This window comes from Oncorhynchus tshawytscha, linkage group LG32 (genome assembly GCF_018296145.1).
Source record: "Oncorhynchus tshawytscha isolate Ot180627B linkage group LG32, Otsh_v2.0, whole genome shotgun sequence".
In the NCBI taxonomy this organism is placed as follows: domain Eukaryota; kingdom Metazoa; phylum Chordata; class Actinopteri; order Salmoniformes; family Salmonidae; genus Oncorhynchus; species Oncorhynchus tshawytscha.
In genome coordinates this window covers 1,200,046-1,222,056 of record NC_056460.1, presented here as the reverse complement: position 1 = coordinate 1,222,056, position 22,011 = coordinate 1,200,046, and the positions used below count along the sequence as shown (strand labels likewise).

Here is a 22,011-nt window from a genome sequence, read left to right as displayed (position 1 = left end):
AAACATGACATATTATTTCCTAATTGTAAAAAAAAAAAAAAAAATCCCCACTCCTTTATCTACCAGTCTCTCACTGTTTAACCAGAATAACATAAGTTGTGCCCTTCAAACTGTTAGACTGTGTAAAGGATTACCTCCTCTTCGTCTGAGGAGGAGTAAGGATCGGACCAAAACGCAGCTTGGTAAGTGTCCATATTGATTTATTCAAAAAACACAACTGAACACTGGAACAAAGTAATAAACGTGAAATATACAAAACCGAACCAGTACCGTGTGGCCCAAACACTCACACGGAAACAAACTCCCACAAACCAAAAGTGAAATCCAGGCTACAGGTATGATTCTCAATCAGGGACAACAATTGACAGCTGCCTCTGATTGAGAACCATACTAGGCCGAACTCAAAAACCAACATAGAAAAACAAACATAGACTGCCCACCCCAACTCACACCCTGACCATACTAAAACAAAGACAAAGGAACTAAGGTCAGAACGTGACAGACTGTTAGTCCATAATCAACTAGTCTCTCACTGTTTAACCAGAATAACATGAGTTGTGTCCTTCAGACTGTTAGACTGTCAGTCCATAATCATATTCAGCTTGTTAGATGTAATTTTATGTTCTCTCACTGCTTTGAGCCCAGTTTTAAAAAATAGCACGTTTCTGCCAGCCAATGGGATAATTCCAGTGCAGTACATATATAAGGGGATAACTGGTTATTGACTGGAGACTTAATATGCTGAAAACAGGTCCCTAGTGGAATGAAAACAACACGGATGCTGGTTAAAGAAGAGATGGAGGAGATGGGAGACACTGTAAAGGTTTTCCTCCTCTTCGTCTGAAGAGGAGGTGTAGCATGGATCGGACCAAGATGCGGCGTGGTAAGTGTCCATATCGTTTTTAATAACAAAAACACTGAACACTATGAAATACAAAAACGAATACATGAAATGACAAAACCGAAACAGTACCGTGTGGTGAAAAACACATACACGGAAACAAACACCCACAAACAAATAGTGAAACCCAGGTTACCTAAGTATGATTCTCAATCAGAGACAACTAATGACACCTGCCTATGATTGAGAACAATACTAGGCCGAAACATAGAAATCCCAAAATCATAGAAAAACAAACATAGACTGCCCACCCCAACTCACGCCCTGACCATACTAAATAACGACAAAACAAAGGAAATAAAGGTCAGAACGTGACAGATACTTAACATTGCCACATTCAACTACTCTCACCTACAGTAACCATAAACTTTTCACACGAACCGTAAAACATCCTGAATGTATTGAAATGCTTGGGCTCACAGGGGATGTGTTAATTCATGACCCATCATTTATACCTGTTAGTTCATAACCCATCATTCCACAGAGTAACTCTGGAGCTCTATCAGAGTGAACATCGGGTTCTTGTTCACCTCCCTGAACAAGGCCCTTCTCCCCTAATTCTCAGTTTGGCGGGTGGCAAGCTCTAGGAAGAGTCTTGGTGGTTCCAAACTTCTTCTATTTAAGAATAATGGCGGCCACTGTGTTCTTGGGGACCTTCAATGCTGCAGACATTTTTTGGTACCCTTTCCCAGATCTGTGCCTCGACACAATCCTGTCTCTGAGCTCTACGGGCAATTTCTTTGATCTCCTGGCTTGGAATTTGCTCTGGCGTGCATTGCCAACTGTGGGAGCTTATATAGACAGGTATAATCATAAACAATATGCTTTCATGTGGCACAAAACAAAAACCCAAATTCTCAGTCAAAAATATTAGTCAGAATACAGCCTTTTCTATTCTCTCATGTGATTTCAGGTTCTCTGACTGGGAAAATGCCCTTCCACACAGAGAGAGAGCAGTGGTTGGACTTTTATCGTGTGTGTCCTCTTATGCTCCTTCAGGCTCCTTAACCAGGTAAAACTCTTTCCACACTGGGAACATTGGAAAGGCTTCTCTCCTGTGTGTATTTTCTCATGAGCTTTTAGGTCCCTACTCGTGAAAATCTTTTTTTAACGCTGGGAGCCTACTCGTGAAAATCTTTTTTTAACGCTGGGAGCAGTGGTAAGGCTTTTCTCCTGTGTTTGTCCACTCATGCTCCTTCAGGCTCTCTAACTGAATAAAACTCACTCCACAGTGGGAACAGTGATACATCTGGTCCGTCTCCTACCAAAGACAGAGTATTTAGTTAAATACTAAAAAGAAGAACTGAATTAAACCTCCATAAAATATAAAATAAAACTGTCTTCCTGCTAGGCCAGATTCCTCAAAACCCTGAAGTCAGTTTTCAGAACATGCCATCATTTTCATAACTTGGTGGCTGCCCTAATAATAATAATAATGTAGAACATCAAATCTAACCTTTCATGTTTATAGGCTGAGCAGAGCTCTATAATAGGGAATGGGAAAGGAGGATACCTTGTCAGTTGTACAACTGAATGCATTCAACTGAAATGTATCTTCCGCATTTAACCCAACCCCTCTGAATCAGAGACGTGCGGGGGTATGCCTTAATCGCCATCCACGTCTTCGGTGCTCAGCTTTTCCTCAGTGTGTTTTCTCTCATGCCTTTTCAGGGTAGCTAACACGGTAAAACTCTTTCTACACTGGGAACATTGGAAAAGCTTCTCCCCTCTGTGTGTCCTCTCATGAGCTTTTAGGTCCCCTACTATGGAAAATCTATTTTTACACTGGGAGCAGTGGTAAGGCTTTTCTCCTGTGTGTATTCTCTCATGCTCTTTTAGGTGCCCTCTCTGAGTACAACTGTTTCCACAATGGGAACATTGGAATGGCTTTTCTCCTCTGTGTATTCTCTCGTGCCTTTTTAGGTTACTTAACACGATAAAACTCTTTCCACACTGGGAACATTGGAAAGGCTTTTCTCCTGTGTTTGTCCACTCATGCTCCTTCAGGCTCCTTGACTGAATAAAACGAATTCCACAGTGGGAACAGTGATGAGGCTTTTCTCCTGTGTGTATTCTCTCGTACCTTTTCAGGTTAGCTAACAGGGTAAAAATATTTCTACACTGGGAACACTGGAAAGGCTTTTCTTCTGTGTGTGTCCACTTATGTGCCTTCAGGCTCGCTAACTGAATAAAACTCATTCCACAGTGTGAACAGTGATAAGGACTTTCTCCTGTGTGTATTCTCTCATGCCTTTTCAGATTAGCTAACAGGGTAAAACGCTTTCCACACTGGGAACATTGGAAAGGCTTTTCTCCTGTGTGTGTCCTCTCATGAGCTTTTAGGTCCCCTGATTGGGAAAATCTCTTTTCACATTGGAAGCAATGGTAAGCCTTTTCTCCTGTGTGTGTCCTCTCATGAGCTTTTAGGTCCCCTACTCGTGAAAACGTATTTTTACAAAAAGCCCTTGCAGAGCAACTACTTCTACTGAAACGCTATTAGCGTGCACCCCGCTAACTAGCTAGCCATGTCACATTGGTTACACCAGCCTAATCTCGGGAGTTGATAGGCTTGAAGTCATAAACAGCTTAATGCTTGAAGCACACAGAGAAGAGCTGCTGGTAAACGCACGAAAGTGCTGTTTGAATGAATGCTTCTGAGCCTGCTGCTGCCTACCATCGCTCAGTCAGACTGCTCTATCAAATATCAAATCATAGACTTAATTATAACATAATAACACACAGAAATACGAGCCTTAGGTTATTAATATGGTCAAATCTGGAAACTATCATCTTGAAAACAAAACGTTTATACTTTCAGTGAAATACGGAACCGTTCCGTATTTTATCTAACGGGTGGCATCCATAAGTCTAAAAATTCCTGTTACATTGCACAACCTTCAATGTTATGTCATAATTACGTAAAATTCTGGCAAATTAGTTTGCAACGAGCCAGGCAGCCCAAACTGTTGCATATACCCTGACTCTGCGTGCAATGAACGCAAGAGAAGTGACACAATTTCACCTGGTTAATATTGCCTGCTAACCTGGATTTCTTTTAGCTAAATATGCAGGTTTAAAAATATATACGTCTGTGTATTGATTTTAAGAAAGGCATTGATGTTTATGGTTAGGTACATTCGTGCAACGATTATGCTTTTTTTCCGCAAATGTGCTTTTGTTAAATAGTTTGGCGAAGTTGGCTGTCTTTGTTAGGAAGAAATAGTCTTCACACAGTTTGCAACGACCCAGGTGGCCCAAACTGCTGCATATACCCTGACTCTGTTGCACAGAACGCAAGAAATGTGACACAATTTCCCTAGTTAAAACTTTTTGACGCTACCCATCCCTGTCGCGGGATCATTTTCGTCAGCAACCGCTGAATAGCATAGTCAAAGAATATTACTAAAAAATATTCATATTCATGAAATCACAAGTGCAATATTGCAAAACACAGATTAGCGTTTTGTTAATCCACCTGTCGTCTCAGATTTTGAAATTATGCTTTACAGCGAAAGCAATCCAAGCGTTTGTGTAAGTTTATCGATAGCCTAGCATAGCATTATGTACACTTAGCATCAGGAAGCTTGGTCACGAAAATCAGAAAAGCAATCAAATTAACCGTTTACCTTTGATGATCTTTGGATGTTTTCACTCACAAGACTCACAGCAAATGTTCTTTTTGTTCCATAAAGATTATTTTTATACCCAAAATACCTCCGTTTGTTTGTCGCGTTATGTTCAGAAATCCACAGGAAAGAGCGATCCCGACAATTCAGACGGAAAATCCAAATAGTCTCCATAAAATCCACAGAAACATGTCAAACATTTTATAATCATTCCTCAGGTAGTTTTAAAAATATATATTCGACAATATATCAACATATTCAATATATTCAATATATCAATATATTCAATAACAGCGGGAGGAACAATGGCCGCTTTACTCTGTAGCGCAAAAACTCACTCTGAGAGCCCCCACCTATCCACTTACGCAATGTGATCTTTCACGCTCATTTTTCAAAATAAAGCCTGAAACTATGTCTAAAGACTGTTGACACCTGAGGGAAGCCATAGAAAAAGGAATCTGGTTGATATCCCTTTAAATGGAGGATAGACATGCATAGGAACAGAAGGGTTTCAAAATAAGAGGCACTTCCTGATTGGATTTTCCTCAGGTTTTCGCCTGCAATATCAGTTCTGTTATACTCACAGACAATATTTTGACAGTTTTGGAAACTATAGAGTGTTTTTTCTATCCTAATCTGTCAATTATATGCATATTCTAGCATCTGGTCCTGAGAAATAGGCTGTTTACTTTGGGAACGTTATTTTTCCAAACATAAAAATAGTGCCCCCTAGCTTCAAGAGGTCATGTTAACAGACAATATTAACTAAATATGCACGTTTAAAAATATATACTTGTGTATTGATTTTAAGAAAGGCATTGATGTTTATGGTTAGGTACACGTTGGAGCAACGACAGACCTTTTTCGTGAATGCGCACCGCATCGATTATATGCAACGCAGGACACGCTAGATAAACTAGTAATATTATCAACCATGTGTAGTTAACTAGTGATTATGTTAAGATTGATTGTTTTTTATAAGATACGTTTAATGCTAGCTAGCACCTTACCTTGGCTCTTTGCTGCACTCGCATAACAGGTAGTCAGTCTGCCACCAGTCTCCTCATGGAGTGCAATGTAATGGGCCATTCCGATTAATCGGAAGACCTCTACTCTACACATTATGAGCTAAGTATCTCTGTGTTGAAACAGACTAACGAGACCCTTACTGTAAATCAACATCAATTTGTTAGGGATGTTGGATCCAACGTGGAGCACGGCATAACTGTCTTTACAGAGTAATGAATGAAGAAGAACTTTGGTTGTTGTTACACGTTGTGATGTTTGTCATGTGACTGTCATTCAGGAAATGATTTCCTGGGTCAGCTGATGATAGTTGAACAAGTGACTAACTAAACAGCTACAGTATTAAGAATTATGTGTAATTATTGAAGAACCATGTTAATGACAGTATCCATTTGGGTGTTGTGAATCAACATAAGGTGACTCTTGGATTGAGCAAACACTGAAATTATTTAGGATTTATGTGCCCATGAAAACTGTTTTCCCAGCGTAACATAAGGAAACACTAAATGTTACGTAGTTAGAGAGCATTTCAGAGATCTGAATACAAAAAACTGTCTGACAGCAAGATCCAGTATTTAAGTTGAAGTTCATCATATGACAAGCTTAACGTTATGACTATAACTACTGTTCCCTGAAGGAGGGAAACTAGGTACAAGATATTATGAAATTCAACCTCGCTGGAAGCCCCGCAGGTGATGAGCGTGAGACTCGGATTTATTCCTTAAATTTAAAACTGCTCTTCACTGACACAGGAAGTGGCGGGGCCAAACAGGTGTTGTAACTCGCTCATAATTGGCACGCAGATCGGTAGAAATAGTCAGATAAATTGGCACTCCAAATGGAAATGAGAAAAAAAAGTTGGCCAATTTTACCGGAAACTTCAGGAGCATAACGTCAGAATTTAGGAAGGCCAGCAGCAGGTCGGTTGGTTATTTTCTTCTGGTTATACTGATCTCTGGCTTCCTCAAGTCATTTGTGTTAATTATTTAATCAAACGCTTGAAGTATCAGTTCAGTTAAAGTTCCTCACAAACAGTTGATTTGATTCAACACATACAATTGATTTGATTCAACACATACAGTTGATTTGATTCAACCCATACAGTTGATTTTATTAAACACATGGGGTGTGTCTATATGAAAAAATACACGTCATAAAATTTCAACCAATCAATTGGTAGACAGAAAAAATATAATTTTTCCATCTGGGACAGCCCTAGAGCATTCAGACCCCTTCCCTTTTTGACAAGTTTTGTTAAGTTACAACCTTATTCTGAAATTGATTTTTTTTTAAATTAAATAATCATTCTTCAGACAATACCTCAATGACATCACAATACCCCATAAAATTGAGAGAAAAAAGTTTAGAAATGCATGAATACCAGGGGTAGTATCTCTCTAGGTCATGCCAGTAGGTTACAGTAGGTTGAAACTCTCTAGGTCACGCCAGTAGGTTACAGTGGGTTGTATATCTCTCTAGGTCATGCCAGTAGGTTACAGTATGTAGTAACTCTCTAGGTCAAGCAAGTAGGTTACAGTAGGTTGTATCCAAGCTGTTTTATCTCTCTAGGTCATGCCAGTAGGTTACAGTAGGTTGTATCTCTCTAGGTCATGCCAGTAGGTTACAGTAGGTTGTAACTCTCTAGGTCATGCCAGTAGGTTACAGTAGGTTGTATCCAAGTGATTTTATCTCTCTAGGTCATGCCAGTAGGCTACAATCGGTTGTATCCAAGTGGTTTAATCTCTCTAGGTCAAGCCAGTATGCTACAGTAGATTGTATCTCTCTAGGTCATGCCAGTAGGTTACAGTATGTAGTAACTCTCTAGGTCAAGCAAGTAGGTTACAGTAGGTTGTATCCAAGCTGTTTTATCTCTCTAGGTCATGCCAGTAGGTTACAGTAGGTTGTATCCAAGCTGTTTTATCTCTCTAGGTCATGCCAGTAGGTTACAGTAGGTTGTATCTCTCTAGGTCATGCCAGTAGGTTACAGTAGGTTGTATCCAAGTGATTTTATCTCTCTAGGTCATGCCAGTAGGCTACAGTCGGTTGTATCCAAGTGGTTTAATCTCTCTAGGTCAAGCCAGTATGCTACAGTAGATTGTATCTCTCTAGGTCATGCCAGTAGGTCCTGAAGCAATCAGGATGGAGAGCACCACAAGTCTCCTCAGAGGGAGCTTCAATAGATGTATTTTTTCTTCCCCCTAATCGTCATCGGACCCTTTTTGTTGAAGATTTAAAAGGTTGTACCTATTGTATAGGTTGTAGGTTGTATCTCTCTAGGTCATGCCAGTAGGTTACAGTAGGTTTTTTCTCTCTAGGTCATGCCAAAAGGTTACAGTAGATTTTATACAAGTGGAAACAATTATCAACCCAATGTGGAAAGTGTCGAATTTGGTCAACAACAAAATGAATAGCTACTATACTTGATCGAACAGAAGTTTCGTAATGCTTAAGTTATGTGGACACGTGACATACCGACAGCTTTGCCCAGATCATTCTTCATAACTCACAACCTCTCCTTTGGGAATTTACCCCCATAACTACTACTACAACTATTTATAAACATCTTAACATGTGGCTTTCTTCAGGGGGACCAAGTCTAGGAACACCTTTGAATGGTCTACAAAGAATGGCCCCAGGTAAAAGTTGGCTTTTGCGGAGTATGGTTGTATTGTTACTCCACAGCATAGTATGTTATCACAACTCTATTGAAATGACATTTTAAACAAGGTGTCACTTCATTCTTGCTATTTGATGGGAACGAGCCCCTTTTCCCCTACATACCTCTTGTTTGCTCTTTCAGAGCCCACAAAGGTAACAAGAAAGAAATTGCTAAATTAACTGTTTCTCTGGGATTTGAACTCTCAAACTCTGTTTTGGCGAGCAACCACCATAACCCCTACTCTACCAGACAGACGGAGACTAAATGTTAAGGGGTACTTGAAAATGCACACATCAAAGACAACATTTCAGAGGTTGGAGAATGGTGTGGGGGCTTGTACTTCTTGGATCCACCAACCGTTCCTCAATCTTCTTCTGATGACTACAAGCATATATTATGAATCTTCAAAACCTACACTATAGAATGGATGTGTTTAGGAACGGGGGACGAAATTCAAAAAGGGCGTGTTTCCAATTACCAGCAAATAGACCCTAGAAATGTTATTCCATCATCTTAATATTGGAACATTGTCCCTTCATTTGCCTACTACTGTCTATAAGCTATCATAACGTGTGGGTTTTTTCTTGGGGACAAGGTATCGGAATGCTTTTGAATGGTCTACAAAGCATGCCCCCAGGTCAAAGTTGGCTTTTTGCAGACAAGGATAATATTGTTACTCCACGACATAGTATGTTATCACAACTCTATTAAAAGGATATTATATACAAGGTGTCACTTCAGCCCTTCTATTTGACGGGACCTTGCCCCTACCCCCCTACACACCTCAAGTTAGCTCTTTCATGCCAACAAAAGGCAACGTCAAAAATGGCTCTCTAAAAAATGCTCTCCTCAGATTTTGACTCTCAAAATCTGGTTTGGGGAGCAAACACCATAACCACTTCTCTACCAGAGAGACACTCTTTTTTTCTTTTTCAAATGCAGAGACTCCTTTTTCCCATGCTATTACCTAACAACCTTACTCTAACCTTATTCTAAAATCGATTACGTTAATATTTTCCCTCAATCTACACGCAATACCCTATGATGACAAAGTGAATATTGGTTTTATACATTTGAGCAAATTAATTACAAATAAAAAACAGAAATACCTTATTTACATAATGATTCTTCCCCTTTGCAATGAGTCTCAAATTGAGCTCAGGTGCATCCTGTTTCCATTGATCATCCTAGAGCTGTTTCTACAACTTGATTGGAGTACAGCTATGGTCAATTCAATGGATTTGACATGATTTGGAAAGGCAGGCCTGTCTATAAAAGGTCCAACAGTTGACAGTGTATGCCAGAGCAAAAACCAAGCCAAATCAAGTACATTTTATTTGTCACATGCGCCGAATACAACAGCTGTGGACGTTACCGTGAAGGTCTTACTTACAAGCCCTTAACCAATAATGCGGGTCAAGAAATAGAGTTAAGAAAAGTTTTCCGAAGTAAACTAAGGTAAAAAAAAAGAAAAAAAAATCCATAAGTAACACAAGACAATTACATAACAATATCGAGGCTTTATATATTGGGTACCGGTACCGAGTCAATGTGCGGGTTAGTTGAGGTCATTTGTAAAGTGACTTTGCATTTATAATCAGTGAGTAGCAGCAGTGTAAAAACACTGGGGGGGGCTCTTTGACTATTTTTTGGCCCTTCCTGTGACAACGCTTAGTATATAGGTCCTTGATGTCAGAAAGCTTTGCCCCAGTAAAGGAACACCCCCCCTGAAATGGACAAAAATGAATGGGAAGTCATTGGCATTGGACAAACCATATACACAGTGTCCAATACCACTCAATTCGGCGTCATTTCGTTCAAAGTTGATTGCAAATGCCATATGGCAAATGCCAGGTGTAACACTTTAAAAATCCAACAGGTGGCGAGCGCGCTCCACCGTGGTTTTTCATATTGGAAATGTAACATCAACATCCAAAAGTAAAATTTTAAAAAAGTGAAAAAAAATTCAAAAACTTATCACCCACTTAAACAAGTGCATTCTGGACCGTTTTTCGAAATTCTTTCAAATTTTTTGTCAATTACACATGTGTAAGTACTGTATGAATATACTTTTGTCCAATTTTATTATCATCATTTTTATTTATTTTTTACTTGTGCATAAGGCATATGTTTTGTCCATTTGCAATATGATTTCATAGGAAGTCAAAAGTTGAAAATGTGAACTTTTTTTCAAAAACTTATCATCCCCTTAAAAAAGTGCTTTCTGGAACGTTTTTCGAAAAAGAAATCTGTTTTTGTCAATTAATCATGTGTAAGAACTGTAGAATATACTTTTGTCAACTTTTATTATCATCATTTTTATTTATTTTTTACTTGTGCATAAGGCATATGTTTTGTCCATTTGTAATATGATTTCATAGGAAGTCAAAAGTCAAAGTCACTTTTTTTTGTCAAATGCCATGAGAAATGTCCAAATGCAATATGAAAGATTTGAAAATGCCAAATCAGGATGTTTTGTCCAATTGCCATGTACCATCACGAATTTGACATGCTCAAAAATCCTGCAGAAATGCAAAATTGACTGGCCTGATGAACTTGGGATGGCCGGGCAGTGATAGTTGTTCCGTTCCATCGCTCGTTGTGTTGATTTCATCATGTCCATTTGGTGATGTTTTTTTCACTATTGAATCATATTGCAAATGCAAAGGCAAAACTGACTGGCCTGATGAACACAGGATGGCCGGGCAGCAATAGTTGTTCCTTTCCATCGCTCGTTTTGTTGACTTCATCACGTCCATTTGGTAATGTTATTTCACTGTTGAATCATATTGCAAGTGCACGTGCATTTGCAATATGTTTCAATGGGCATGTACCATCACGAATTTGGCATGCTCAAAAATCCTGCAGAAATGCAAAATTGACTGGCCTGATGAACACAGGATGGCCAGGCATTGATAGTTGTTCTTCTCCATCGCTCGTTGTGTTAATTTCATTATGTCCATTTGTTTATGTTTTCTCACTTTTGCAAATTCACTGTGCATTCGCAATATGGTTCAATGGGCATTTACCATCACGAATTTGTCATGCTCAAAAATCCTTGACTGGCCCGATGACCTCGGGATGGCTGGGCAGTGATTCTGGTTCCTCTCCATCGCTCGTTAGGGTTGATTTCAGAATGTCACTTTGGTGATGGTACCTCACTGTTTAAACATATTGCAAATGGACAATAGTCACCAGCAAGTCACTGTCCATTAGTCAATTAGATATCATTCTGACACCAAACTGATACAAACTGACACCAAACCCACTTTTTCCAACTCGTTTAAGTAGCCAACTATCTCATACTTCCAAGCTGGCCCAAAATTCACAACGCCTTCTGTTCAAACCATAATAGAAATGTAAAACACGTAGTTACGTTTCAGCTGCGGGTCCAGGTCTGATGTTATGTGTAGGCCTATGTGAGACGCCCCCGAATCCCAAGGCCCTAATTGGTGCTGAAAATCCACTTTTTTCCATGCCTTGCTACGGTGTCCTTGAATGAGCTATCGGACAGAAACCTTGGGGTCCATCTATATGGGCTGAGGCGGTCGCAATGCACCTAGTCTTGCGACTCTGGGACATTTCTAAATGTCGTCATTTTCATGATGCAAAAAATGAATTGAAGTTATTACAAACGTACGAGGCTGTTTCTCGGTCCGAGAACCTTCTAGAGCCACGTAACTCACCACGCACTATCGACCTGAGGTCTAGAACAGGTTTCTAAAGTTTCGGAACTCTAGGTCTGACGGTTCTTTAAAAGTTCCAACAAAATTAACTAATGCAGGCAATGTATGTCTCTATGCACCACAATGTGTCCCTCCTTCCAAGCTGTGTGTGTGTGTGATTTAGTTTTTCTTTGAAATTTTATTGGAAAAATGACTGATTTACAGTTCATGGGGGTTGCCTAATCACACATATGAAGTTTTGGAAAGATCTGACTTTTTTAACCCTTCGAAACAGCCCCTGAGACACCAATTATGGCACTTCCGGTTGGTACAGGAAGTAAACACATATCCTCATTGGGGTATGCTTTTACAGAATCCTGAGTTTTAAGTCTTTACGTTAAGAACTGACTGATTTACACAGGGTTGAATACACTATTTCTATCAAACTGCTGGTAGGGTATGGATATACACTTTTAGGGTGATTTTAACCACTTCCGGTTGGTCCAGGAAGCTTAGAATCAACACAGGTAGACCTCATAGTGGCCTGATGGATTGTCATCAAAGACAGGTTCATACGGAATTCATAACCCACATAGGCTTCAGGTTGAATTTAGGGGTGCAGGCAATGTATTCCTATGGGGAGAGAAGTCAATGCAAACTGTTTGATGTAAACACCTTCTTTTAACTGGTAAGGGTTAATGCCACACGGTCAAGGTTAGGCTTGCAGAGATCGGGAGGACCTCAGGATCGTACCTGAGGTCGAATTGTGCTTCTCACCCTAACGGTTCTCTCACTGTCACCCAAAAGCAAATGACATTTAGGGCCAGGCTTCATTTTGGGCCTACTTTTTTTCACGGTCGCTGCACTCAGAGCGAGCTACGGTCAAATCAAATCAAGTCAAGCGGGGCATCTCGTTGAACTCGGCACGGCCTAGAGAATATGGAAATGCCATTGCAGGCTCTGTGTGTCTTTAAGCACCGCTCTTTGTCACTCCATCCTTGATGTGTGTGTGTGTGTGTGAGAGAGCTTTTCTTTGACATCTGTTGGGAGAAATGATTGACTTACAGTTCATGGGGGTTGCCTAATCACACATATGAAGTTTTGAAAAGATCTGACCTTTTTAACCCTTGGAAACAGCACCTATGACACTATTTTAAGGCACTTCCGGTTTACACAGGAAGCTGAAAGTGAACACATATCCTCCTTGGGGTAGGCAAGTATAGAATTTGGAGTTTTAAGTCTTTATGTTAAGAACTTACGGAGGGTTTAGCGAGTGTGTGTTATTTCAGAAAATCACAGAAAATCACAGAAATCTCACAGAGCTCCGAAGCACACTTTAAAAAGATTCGTATGAACACGCTGCAACTGGATCTGTAACTGTTTTAAAAAGATATATATTTTTGAACATCACCAATTTGACATTGTACGATTTCTCTTAAATGACGATAGATAAATGGCTGGTTCTTTTTTTATTGACACCGGAGGCTCCTTGACTTTGACGTGAAGCGGAACATTTTTGACCTTTAATCCCAGAAAAATGGCCATAACTCAAAAACCGTTGAGGCCTAGACGCCATCTTGTTCGGGGCCAACTGCCCATTATGCCAAACCTATGCTCACCAAGTTTCGTCTTCGAAGTCTTTTCCGTTTTGGAGATAAGGCCACGTCGTGATTCGTGATGTTGTGTACATTTGCAATATGATTCCATTCGCCCTCTTGTGGGATTTATCGGGACACCGGAAAAATTACCCAAATTTGATTATTTTATAAAAGGGAAACCGAATGTCCGAGAGAGTTCGTTTGATGACTTCCCGGTAGATCCGGCCCTGCCGCACGGCCCGACGCTGTCCGCGAATTTTACAAATGTTTTCAGACGTCTGGTAAGGGACCGTACATTTGCAATATGGACTTTCTCACTAACCATATGGCGAATGTCAAAATGTTCCCTTAAGGTATGTAATGTACACTACCCTCTGTAGCGCCTTATGGCCAGATGCCCAGCAGTTGCCGTACCAGGCGGTTATACAACCTCTCAGGATGCTCTCGATGGTGCAGCTGTAGAACTTTTTGAGGATCTGGGGATCCATGCTAAATATGGTCAGTCTCCTGAGGGGGAAAGGTCTTGTCGTGCCCTCTTCACAACTGTGTTGGTGTGTTTCAACCATGATAGTTTGGTGGTGATGTGGACGCCAAGAAACTTGGAACCCTCGACTCGCTCCACTTCAGCCCTGTCGATGTTAATGGGGGCCTGTTCGGCCCTCCTTTTCCTAAAGTCCACGATCAGTCCCTTTGTCTTGCTCACATTGAGGGAGATGTTGTTGTCATCAGGCCAGGAAGTCCTGAGGCATGGTTCCAGGGCTCAGGTCCTCTGGGAGGGGAGGGAGAGAGAGAGAGAATTAGAGGGTGCATGAGACAGGAGAAATACTCCAGATATAACAGATTGACCCTAGCCCTCTGACACAAACTTTTGCAGCATAAATACTGGAGGCTGAGATACGAGGGGTAGGGAGACACTGTGGCCATGTCCTATGATTCCCACGGACAGGGCCTATGATTCCCCCGGACAGGGCCTATGATTTGCCCGGACAGGGCCAATGATTCCCCAGGACAGTGCCAATGTTTCCCCCGGACAGGGCCAATGATTCCCCCGGACAGGGCCAATGATTCCCCCGGACAGGGCCTATGATTCCCCCGGACAGGGCCTATGATTCCCCTGGACAGGGCCTATGATTCCCCCGGACAGGGCCTATAATCTAGTGGACCCTACCAGAAAATATTTAGTTACTTTTTGCATTTATTATGCTTTAAGTCTTACATATACACAAGAACAACACATTTCTCAATTTTGGTGAAAGTTGGCCATTAACTAACCACAACTTTCCTGTCAAAGACATTCATGAACTATGACAACTATACTTGACGATCTGACAGTGTGGGGTAGAGAAATTCCAACTAACGGGGGAAAAATTAACCAGGTTCTTTATGTGTATATGCATAACAGTATACAAATACACTAATAATACATCCAGTCTCTGGTTATTGGTGATACTTTCCATTCTGCCCTATTGTGACCTTTGACCCCTTGCAAAGGGCCTTAAATTTCCACATTCTGGATGACATCCTGCTGAACTTTCATTGTTTGATCTAGCGTGTGAAAAAAAAAATCCCTCTCACTTGTCCCATGTAGGCTGACCTACGATGCAGTTAGATGGAAAGGTGCTACTTGATGTAGACATGACGTGAGATTTGGGATGAGGGGAAATGTCAATCATTGAAATTGCTATTTTATTCTTCACATTGCTATATTTGTTCATGTAGACATTGAATATGCTTCATATGTGGGTGATGCATTTCATTTGTAGTCTTTCTTAATTTGTCCTTTTGAAATATATTTAACATCATTTGGTGGGATGTCTGTCAGAAATCACTTATGATGATCATTATTTCAATTTAGTGTAGTGTAATGACATCAAACACTCACTTCTCCTGAAGGGCGTACATAATATGATTCACTATTCGCCATAAATGTAAAAGCATTAGATTGGCCCAAAAGGAGTTTCCACCATATTTCCTGTTCATGCAGAGAATTGAAAGGGGGCACGTTGGGAGAACTGAGATGTTTGATAAAAATTACTGAGCAACTCCTTCCTCCCTCCTTGAAGTAATCATTGCTTAGACAGGCATGGGCAGGGCTCCACTACATGGCTTTAACCTGTCTAGTCATTTCTAATCAGTGATTACTTCTAGGGAGGACCAAAGGAGGGATATATGTAAAGATTGAGTGAGCCACTACTGTCAGCTGCACAACCCAATCCTGTTATTTGCATATAATATACTTTTGACCTCTCACCTGTATATTGTCTGTAACCATTCCACAGATATCTTGTACAGTGGAAACCCTTGAGCCTCTGCCTCATCCACATCAGCAATAACTCATTACACCTACTCCAGGTAAATACATTAGCATGAAGTTTGATACCCATATGACCCCACTCAACCCCAGGGGCCAAGTGTTAACATTCAATCTAGCCTGGGGCCTTACGTATCAAGTGTCTCAGAGTAGGAGTGTTCCTCTCGGATCAGTTTAGCATTTTACAACAAAAATAAGATTATAGACACATCCTAGATCAGCAATTACTCTGAGATGATTTGTGGATGAAGTCCCAGGTCCCCCTCTGTCCATGTTATGCTGTCTGCGCATTATGCCCTAAATATATTCTGCCGTGCCCAGAAATCTGCTCCTTTTATTCTTTGTCCCCAACGCTCTAGGTGACCAGTTTTGATAGCCTTTAGCCGCACCCTCATACTACTCCTCCTTTGTTCCGCGGGTGATGTGGAGGTAAACCCCAGGCCCTGCATGTCCCCAGGCACCCTCATTTGTTGACTTCTGTGATCGAAAAAGCCTTGGTTTCATGCATGTCAATTCTGCCGTATTCTGCCGTGCCCAGAAATCTGCTCCTTTTATTCTTTGTCCCCAACGCTCTAGGTGACCAGTTTTGATAGCCTTTAGCCGCACCCTCATACTACTCCTCCTTTGTTCCGCGGGTGATGTGGAGGTAAACCCAGGCCCTGCATGTCCCCAGGCACCCTCATTTGTTGACTTCTGTGATCGAAAAAGCCTTGGTTTCATGCATATCAACATCAGAAGCCTCCTCCCTAAGTTTGTTTTACTCACTGCTTTAGCAGATCTCTGCCAACCCTGATGTCCTTGCCGTGTCTGAATCCTGGCTTTGGAAGGCCACCAAAAATTCGGAGATTTCCATACCCAACTATAACATTTTCCGTCAAGATAGAACTGCCAAAGGGGGAGGAGTTACAGTCTACTGCAGAGATAGCCTGCAAAGTAATGTCATACTTTCCAGGTCCATACCCAAACAGTTCGAACTACTCATTTTAAAATTTACTCTCTCCAGAAATAAGTCTCTCACTGTTGCCGCCTGCTACCGACCCCCCTCAGCTCCCAGCTGTGCCCTGGACACCATTTGTGAATTGATTGCCCCCCATCTAGCTTCAGAGTGTGTTCTGTCAGGTGACCGAAACTGGGATATGCTTAATACCCCGGCAGTCCTACAATCTAAGCTAGATGCCCTCAATCTCACACAAATCATCAAGGAACCCACCAGGTACAACCCTACATCTGTAAACAAGGGCACTCTCATAGATGTTATCCTGACCAACTGGCCCGCCAAATACACCTCCGCTGTCTTCAATCAGGATCTCAGCGATCACTACCTCATTGCCTGTATCCGCTACGGGTCCGCAGTCAAACGACCACCCCTCATCACTGTCAAACGCTCCCTAAAACACAGGCCTTTCTAATCGACCTGGCCCGGGTATCCTGGAAGGATATTGACCTCATCCCGTCAGTTGAGGATGCCTGGTCATTCTTTAAAAGTAACTTCCTCACCATCTTAGATAAGCATGCTCTGTTCAAAAAATGCAGAACTAAGAACAGATATAGCCCTTGGTTCACTCCAGACCTGACTGCCCTCGACCAGCACAAAAACATCCTGTGGCAGACTGCAATAGCATCGAATAGTAGCCGCGATATGCAACTGTTCAGGGAAGTCAGGAACCAATACACGCAGTCAAAGCAAAGGCCAGCTTTTTCAAGCAGAAATTTGCATCCTGTTGCTCTAACTCCAAGAAGTTCTGGGACACTTTAAAGTCCATGGAGAACAAGAGCACCTCCTCCCAGCTGCCCACTGCACTGAGGCTAGGTAACACGGTCACCACTGATAAATCCATGATAATCGAAAACTTCAACAAGCATTTCTCAACGGCTGGCCATGCCTTCCTCCTCCTCCTTCCCCCCCCCCGCAGCTACTCGCCCAAGCCTCCCCAGCTTCTCCTTTACCCAAATCCAGATAGCAGATGTTCTGAAAGAGCTGCAAAACCTGGACCTGTACCAATCAGCTGGTCTTGACAATCTGGACCCTCTATTTCTGAAACTATCCGCCGCCATTGTCGCAACCCCTATTCAACCTGTTCAACCTCTCTTTCATATCATCTGATATCCCCAAGGATTGGAAAGCTGCCGCAGTCATCCCCCTCTTCAAAGGGGGAGATACCCTGGACCCAAACTGTTACAGGCAGGGCAGGATGGATATAGGTCTATCTAAGGTCTTCGAAAGCCTAGTCAATAAACAGATCACTGACCATTTCGAATCCCACCGTACCTTCTCCGCTGTGCAATCTGGTTTCCGAGCCGGTCACGGGTGCACCTCAGCCACGCTCAAGGTACTAAACGATATCATAACCGCCATCGATAAAAGACAGTACTGTGCAGCCGTCTTCATCGACCTGGCCAAGGCTTTCGACTCTGCCAATCACCATATTCTTATCGGCAGACTCAGTAGCCTCGGTTTTTCTAATGACTGCCTTGCCTGGTTTACCAACTACTTTGCAGACAGAGTTCAGTGTGTCAAATCAGAGGGCATGTTGTTCAATTCTCAGGCCGACTCTTTTCTCTGTATATATCAATGATGTTGCTCTTGCTGCGGGCGATTCCCTGATCCACCTCTACGCAGACGACACCATTCTGTATACTTCTTGGCCCTTCCTTGGACACTGTGCTATCTAACCTCCAAACAAGCTTCAATGCCATACAACACTCCTTCTGTGGCCTCCAACTGCTCTTAAACGCTAGTAAAACCAAATGCATGCTTTTCAACCGTTCGCTGCCTGCACCCACGCGCCCGACTAGCATCACCACCCTGGATGGTTCCGACCTAGAATATGTGGACATCTATACGTACCTAGGTGTCTGGCTAGACTGTAAACTCTCCTTCCAGACTCATATCAAACATCTCCAATCTAAAATCAAATCAAGAGTCGGCTTTCTATTCCGCAACAAAGCCTCCTTCACTCACGCCGCCAAACTTACCCTAGTAAAACTGACTATCCTACCGATCCTCGACTTCGGCGATGTCATCTACAAAATAGCTTCCAATACTCTACTCAGCAAACTGGATGCAGTTTATCACAGTGCCATCCGTTTTGTTACTAAAGCACCTTATACTGCGACCTGCGACCTTATACTGCGACCTTATACTGCGACCTGTATGCTCTAGTTGGCTGGTCCTCGCTACATATTTGTCGCCAGACCCACTGGCTCCAGGTCATCTACAAGTCCATGCTAGGTATAAAGCTCCGCCTTATCTCAGTTCACTGGTCACGATGGCAACACCCACCCGTAGCACGCCCTCCAGCAGGTGTATCTCACTGATCATCCCTAAAGCCAACACCTCATTTGGCCGCCTTTCCTTCCAGTTCTCAGTTTTTTGCACACAATGTATATAGACTCATTTTTTTCTTTTTTCTACTGTGCTATTGACTTGTTTATTGTTTACTCCATGTGTAACTCTGTGTTGTTGTCTGTTCACACTGCTATGCTTTATCTTGTCCTGGTCGCAGTTGTAAATGAGAACCTGTTCTCAACTAGCCTACCTGGTTAAATAAAGGTGAAATCTTGGATCTTAATACACAAACACATGTCACTTATGTTATACAACAGTTCCCCCGGGTGGACACTAGTGGGAGGTCCTGCCTCAAAAACTCACATCCTGGACATTTCACCGGCAGGCCCGTGTGTGATTTCCAGCAGTCTGCCCCTTTACACCAAACTCTTTCTCAAACTTTTCTAAAACTATATCAATAACATATCTCTTGGTTAGGAACACTGTGGCATGTGAGCATAATAGTAATAATCGTGAGCAAAGCACTTGTACTTGGTCATTTCCCATTGTCTCCCCCTAGTGCTGGTCCCAGGTCCTGCTCTATCCGATCTAGGTAATAGTCCCTGCACTTGGCTGCCACAGTGGTGCTGTTGACTTGAGGGCAGGGTTCCGCATCTCTCTTTTCAGTGCGATGCAGCAGATGAAATAGGTGTCACGTATACCAGGACCGTTGCTAGATGGTGCTTACAGCACAGGCACCGGATGATGTGTGAACTTGGGATAGGTGTGGCATTGGGCCACATACCACAAGGCCTGTGATATGAAACATGTCCAGGGATTCTCACCGGTGGCTATTGTGGCTTCTCCATGAAACACTGTCCTGTTCTCTGTCTACATGTCTCTGTGGCTACAATGTATGCAACTGACTTAGGCAACACTATGCTACTCTACCCCATGTCACAGTCTCACAGAGTACATTCGGAGGGGAGTTGCTTGGCAGGACTGACTAATCAACCGTATCTCTGTCGGGGGTGGTTTATGCTACTTTTCCCTCCCTTTTCCCTCTGTAAACACTAACCTGGAGCTGAAAGTACATTTGGGAAATTGATGCATAGTGCTACCACTTGTCTCTGTAAGTGATGGGAGTGCAAAGCCTATCCTATGTGGGATATGAAACACTGCGAGCTATGCCTAGCATAGTACTGAGGGAGAGACAGGTGTAGGGGTAGTGATACATAGTCAATGTAATAACAGACACGGAACTGTGAGATGGACAGTTGAACACTTTATTCATATTCTTGTTCATGGCCATAGTACATACATACATACGTGCGTGCGTGCATCCACATGAGACACAGTGTACGGTAGCTAGCGGCCGAGTCAATGTCTTGAGGGTTGACTCTTCCAGCAATGGCTGTGCTCCCTGACAGCATAAGGATATGGGGCACAGGTCCAGGGTGGAACATGGACTTTCAGCTGGTGGGTGTAGTGTGAATAGGATGGCAATATTCACTGTAGCATTATCGGCCGAGAGGCTGCCCCTCTCCAGGGTGAACTTGTCTCATGGGATAGCCGTAAGAACTTTTCACTCCTGGGTTGACGTAGCACGCCATGATGGAAAGTAGGGCGTCGAGATGGTGGTAGTGTGTCAACTGCACATACATGGGTCTGGCGAAGACACTCTCATTTGGGCCTATCATCACATCGACACCGTTGGAGCTGGCGGATCTCACGTTGACACGGTCCAGCTTTTCCTTCTCGTGATCTGTCAGGGTCCTGTTCTTCAAGAGGAGGCAGTCGTGCCAGGCTGCCATAGCCTTAGTACAAAGCGAAGGGAGTTGCTGTCAGACACTGACCGGTCAGTGTTTGCTGTTGCCTGGGATAATAGCTTACACAGGTTAACCTTCTTCACTCATTGCTGCCCGGACTATGACTTGAATTAGTAACCTATGAAACGGTTTGTTGAGCAGGCTGCCAGTAAATAGCCCTCTGCGCTAAAGGAGATGAGCGCTCGGTTACAGGCCACTGTAGCGCTTAACCTTTACACGCTTCATCACACCGCTCCCAGAGTTTTGCAATGTCTCTGTTGAATAATTGTCAAAAATATGATACGCCTGTAATTTGCTACAACTTCGGCTCCCTGGCAATGGCAAAGACTGCCTTGTTCTTACTTATGGGGTGAGGTGGGTGCTTAGACCCTTCTTCTCGACATAATCCTTGTAATGTCTGTGGCAGCCTGTTGTAATGACGAAACTACTAACTCACATCTCTGTCATTCCCTAGGTGTGTGGTGGGCTGCTGCATGTACCCGTTCTTCAAGAATGACTTTATGGACACAGTCTACCACTGTCCTACCCGCAACGATGTTCTGGCTATAATAAAGAAGTGAAGTGTGGCGCAGATATGGACCGGTGCAATGTAGCCGGTTCCTATCACCCTATAAAACATAAAGTTTGACATGTGCCTATTCAACATTTTATTCCTTTGAACATGTGTAAATAAAAGACTGAACATAAGCTCACACATTGGTTCCTTGTCATTTATTCAAATAGGTAGCACAGCTTTGCCCACTAGTACACACACACTATACACCTGTGACGTGAGAAAAGCCAGAGTGCTATGGCAACATCACACAGGACAATATACTGCTGTTTGGACAATGGTTTTACTTGTTGCCTCAAGTCTATTATTCGGTTCCATGAACTAATAAAGAAATAGATATACCACACACAACATGTTACTCAACAAGGCATTAGAAGCAGATATAGGGTCCATTCTTGGGAGACTGCTTTCAAGGTTGGTTTCATGTCTTCAGACGCACCCAGGTACAGAGCATCCGCTTCTCGCTATTGCTCATGCACCAGGACACACTTAGGGTTCCTTGCATAATATCATAATTGCTACACCTATTAGGCAAAGCGTGGTTGGGCTGTGGTCCAGCTCCACCTTCCCCTTTG

At 42.5% G+C, this 22,011-nt stretch overlaps 1 long non-coding RNA gene across 1 annotated transcript; it reads left to right on the top strand.

The window, feature by feature from the left end:
• The first annotated feature begins 1,819 nt into the window (after window positions 1-1,819).
• On the top strand, window positions 1,820-21,564 carry LOC121841612. Its single transcript, XR_006080632.1, has 3 exons — window positions 1,820-1,913; window positions 15,755-15,827; window positions 21,338-21,564. It is a non-coding gene; the product is annotated as an uncharacterized LOC121841612 (long non-coding RNA).
• The last annotated feature ends 447 nt before the right edge of the window (window positions 21,565-22,011 follow it).